Below are 5,000 nucleotides of genomic sequence, written 5' to 3'. Positions count from 1 at the left end.
TTTAGTATCACACTAAAAGCCTTCCACCACACTAATGTTTCTACCTGCATTTTATTTTGAAAACCAGCATTTATTCTTGTTAATGTAAATGTATGTACCTGACTGTGTGTGTGTGTGTGTGTGTGTGTGTGTGTGTGTGTCTGTCTGTGTGTGTGTGTGTGTCTGTGTGTGTGTCTGTCTGTCTGTGTGTGTGTGTGTGTCTGTGTGTCTGTCTGTGTGTGTGTGTGTGTCTCTGTCTGTGTGTGTGTGTGTGTGTGTGTGTGTGTGTGTGTGTGTGTGTGTGTGTGTGTGTGTGTGTGTGTGTATGTGTGTGTGTCTGTCTGTGTTAAGAGTGCTGATCGGGCCAAATTGTTCTGACCGAGCTGACCCAGTTAAAATCTATGTTTTCCTCATACTAACGACACATGTACGTGTGCAGATAACAAAGAGGAAGTTCTCTGTGCTTCTGCGGACCACAACAACCCGGTGCCACCAGGGCTGGACAAAAATGTCTTCTTACATGATAGTTTTATTACTTAAGGTGCAAAACAGCAGGGCTGCCACCTCTTAGTCGATTAGTCGACTAATCGGTCGTTTGGTCTTAGTCGACTAAGATTTCTTTAGTTGATGACGCATTTTTTATCCTTATTCATGCTTAATTACTCAGAAACTTATGAGCACATTTCTGGTAAACACAAGATTTAAAGTGGTGCTTTTGCAGGATTAATTGTGGAGAAAGTCAGTTTTACAGATGGTTAATTAACTACATTTATATTGTGCTTTTCTAGTCTTAACCACCTCTCAAAGAGCACAGCTCTGTCGATTACATCAACTAATCCATTAATCCACTAAATCATAGAAGTGGTAGTCGACTAAGAACTTCTTTAGTCCAGGACAGCCCTAGAAAACAGTGACTAACGTTTCGATGTAGGGTTACATCTTCATCAGAGTCCTAGGAGAGAACGGCCAATGAAGCCCTTACTAAGAATCACCACCAGGTGGGTGAGGGGGGGCGTTAGCTGCCTGAAGATACACCCATCTCAACCAAGGAGTTACACTCCATCAGTCATTAAGGGGCAAATGCCCACACACAGGTCAGAAGTGATTAAAAAAACAATGTTGATAACAAATATAAAATGTTCACAATACAATGGAAATACAAATATATTCATCTTAGGTACTATACTTTAACATATTTTGACTTTAGAGAAAGCAAGTTAGATTAAATTCTCCATTTAAGCCTAGAGGTTCTAAAGTGCTGAGTGTATGTATCCAGAATAGAAGTTTATTATAATTATAATTAATGATATCACCACCCCTGGGTGGGGGTGTGATTTTCTCTATTCCCCAGAACCTCAGTGATGCAGGGGAGCCATGATTGGCCTGCTTGTAATGCCTCGCCTTGGCATATGTTAAAGAATAGCTGTCTTATGTTCAGATATTCTTAGTTTGAGTTGAGCCAGTCCACTGGGACACTTTAGAACAGGGTCTCAAACTCCCGGCCCCCGGGCCACTTCTGGCCCGCGACTTGATGTCAAAATAATAATGTAATTTGGCCCTTGAGGGTATTTTAAATTTGTTCGTTTCATCCCCACAATAATAAAGATAACAAAATGTTTAGATAATAAAAAACATTTAATTTTAGATAATAATAAAAAAAAAAACTATTTCATTAAAAAACACTTATTTTGAAAATGGAAAATAAGTGCAAACTAAGTGCGCAGGTGTGGAACAACACGAAGACGAGGAGGAGGAGGAGGAGGAGGAGGAGGGAAAGTATGTTGCATTCAAAACCTAAGAGAAAGGTGGATAGACAGTTTCTAGAAAGATGGACGTCACAACATTCTTTTGTTGAGTTTGGTGGGAATGCGATCGGCCTCGTATGAATATAATCTCAGGCGTCATTATTCCACTAAACACGGCGAGCATGATGAGAAATACGAGGGAGATGATGACAGGAGACAACGAGCCAGGCAGCTACAACTGAGCGGCTTGGTGTGCCGTGGAACAGACTGGTGGGCGTTACCACTGATGGAGAACCGTCCATGACAGGCAAGAAAAACGGACCAGTAGCGCTGGTACAGAGAAAGTTAGAGGAAGGAGATGCTGGTCCAGCTACTGCTCTACACTGCATTATACATCAACATCAACTGTGTGGCTAATGCTTGAATTATGAAGATGTGATGTCTGTCGTCCTGAAACGTGTTAACTATACCAGGTCCAGAGGGTTACAACACCGCCAGTTCCGGGCCTTTCTGGAGGAAACTGAGGCATCGTACGGTGACGTGCTGTACTTCACTGAGTGAAGAGATTCATGGAAAATGGCAGGCTGGATATTCCAGAGCTTGATAATCCAAAATGGATAATGGATTTGGCATTCCTTGTGGACATAACACAAGAACTAAACCTCCTGAACCTAAAGCTGCAGGCCCTGGTCAACAGCCTGTGAGAGTGTGAAGGCTTTCTCCACAAAACTGTCTGCAGCCAACCGCTGTCATTTCTCTGCATGCAGATCTTTGGTGGAACAGGGCACAGCTTTCAGTGGCGATGAATATGTCTCTGCTATTAAAAAGCTGCAGCGAGAGTTTGATAGATAGATAGATATTTGCAGACCCCTTCTCAGCTGATGTGGAGAGGGTCCCCAGCGTTTTGCAAAATGAAGTTATTGACTTGCAGTGCAACAGTGAACTAAAAGCTAAATCCAGAGAGGCACAGGGAAAAGGTTTCTGAGAGAGCTGCTTCCATCATTCCCAGAGCTGTCCAGAGCTTTCAGTCATGTACTGGGCCTTTTTGGAAGTACATATGTGTGAGAAATTGTTCTCAACAATGAACTTTACCAAACGCAAGTACCGATCAAGGCTTACAGACGGCCATCTTGAAGCTGGACTGCAACGTCCATTAGAGCAAATGGGACTCAGCTTTGTGAGCACAAGCGCTGCCAAGTATCTGGCAAGAAATAAGAAATAAGGCACAAATGGGCTCAAAGATGATGGGTTTGTTGAGGGCAATACAATAAGTTTAAATAGTTATATAAAAAACAGTTAAAATGTGGACACAAATGTATGTTACAAATGTTATTTGTGGTGTTAGCAAGAAGTAATGCATTATGGTATTTCATTTATCAGTTCGTTGCCAGGTTTAAAGAAGTTATGAGAGGACAATATTTTTATTTGGTGTGAAACACCTGTTTTTATGCTTTTTTTGTTTTTATAATTTGTATGAATATTTATGTTATCATTATTTTATTTATAAGCTAAGGTTGCTAGCACGGGTGTCTAAAAAGGGGTAAAAAGATTTGCACTTTCTGTTTGCAGTTTTGTGTTATACAGTATTTGAAATAATAAAAAAAACACTGCATTTTCAGAAATATCCATTCTTTTTTTGTATTAATCTTGACCACTGATGTGGCCCTCCAATCAGATGACGGTGGCAGCAGTGGCCCCCAGCTCATTTGAGTTTGAGACCCCTGCTTTAGAAGCTACACTACACAGGGTTTCTGCAGGTATCAGCAAATCTCATTTCATGCCACTTTAAACTAATTTCATGCCCATGTCCAACTGCAGATACTTTCACACACAAATTGTAAGCATTTGACAATGCCAATTTTTAATATTTGAAAATCCAAATTTAACTGTCAGATGGCTCACAAGACGGTTTACAGTCATTAAACGCAACACAAAGTGCTCCACAAAATAAGAACACAACAGAAATACAAATATTTAAAACACTGTTCACTGAGCAGCTCGCGTCTCCGCCCCGCGGATCTCAAAACAACATGCAGCGATAATTAAAAGTTATGAACCTATACTGCTTACGGCAGTAGGCAAATTCGCCAAAAAATCATGTCAACCAGTCCCAAAAGTTAGACTAACTTCAAGTAAGCACCGCCATCTGAACTGAAAGCTGGTACTGAAACAGGGTGTAGCCAGACTTTGGTTTCTAAGGTCCCTGACACACCAACCAGACGGGCCGACTGTCGGCAGTCGAACTGATCAGTCGGGTCCCCGAGGTCCAGAAAGTTCCTCAGAACACACTGAGGAGACGCCGACTTGAGCGTACGCTCTGCACATGCACGAAACGTAATACGTCTCCATAGCAGCAGGCGGCGCTGCTCTGTATTGTTTCCATTAACAGTCTGATTATTTACCAGAAAATGAGAATCGGCAGCTGATTGGACGAACGCGTCACGTGGTTCTTTTTTCTCCGGAAATTCACAGCCAGACTGTCATGGCGGCTCGTTCAGAATACAATCTTATATTGGACTAAAATAGTTCAGTGAAACGTGTTTCTGAAAACATTTGAAGAGAGAAATAGGCCGTGCAGCTGCTGAATCTGTCTTCATTTCAGATCAACAAAGGTCAGTTTAAAAGATTTTCGTCAGATTTTGAGAGGCTCATCCGCTCCCCATTTCCGGGGGAGTCCCGACTGCCCTGTCTCTGTCTGCCCTGTCTCTAACTGTCCTGTCTCTGACTGCCCTGTCTCTGTCTGCCCTGTCTCTGTCTGTCCTGTCTCTGACTGTCCTGTCTCTGACTGTCCTGTCTCTGTCTGTCCTGTCTCTGTCTGCCCTGTCTCTGTCTGTCCTGTCTCTGACTGTCCTGTCTCTGTCTGTCCTGTCTCTGACTGTCCTGTCTCTGACTGTCCTGTCTCTGACTGCCCTGTCTCTGTCTGTCCTGTCTCTGACTGTCCTGTCTCTGACTGCCCTGTCTCTGTCTGTCCTGTCTCTGACTGTCCTGTCTCTGACTGTCCTGTCTCTGTCTGTCCTGTCTCTGACTGCCCTGTCTCTGTCTGTCCTGTCTCTGTCTGTCCTGTCTCTGACTGTCCTGTCTCTGACTGTCCTGTCTCTGACTGTCCTGTCTCTGTCTGTCCTGTCTCTGACTGTCCTGTCTCTGACTGAACATGTCAGGTCGGCCCAAATGAAGGCCGATGCTTTTCGGACGGCCGACGGCACGGGACACACGGAACAGACTCGAGTCACCGACCTCGCCAGGCGGCCCGACGCCCAATTATCAGGCTGGTGTGTC

The 5,000-nt window shown here is 43.6% G+C and overlaps 1 protein-coding gene and 1 pseudogene across 4 annotated transcripts in view; one reads left to right on the top strand and one right to left on the bottom strand.

Moving 5' to 3' along the window:
- LOC116057041 overlaps positions 1–5,000 on the top strand; it is a 395,907-nt pseudogene that overhangs the window by 114,005 nt on the left and 276,902 nt on the right.
- Positions 1–5,000, bottom strand: part of LOC116057056 (AP-2 complex subunit mu-B-like) — a 26,677-nt gene that overhangs the window by 8,986 nt on the left and 12,691 nt on the right. The window lies entirely within an intron of this gene.

Source organism: Sander lucioperca, chromosome 5 (assembly GCF_008315115.2).
Source record: "Sander lucioperca isolate FBNREF2018 chromosome 5, SLUC_FBN_1.2, whole genome shotgun sequence".
Lineage (NCBI taxonomy): Eukaryota > Metazoa > Chordata > Actinopteri > Perciformes > Percidae > Sander > Sander lucioperca.
Note: the sequence above shows the minus strand (reverse complement) of the source record. Positions and strands in the feature narration are given on the sequence as shown.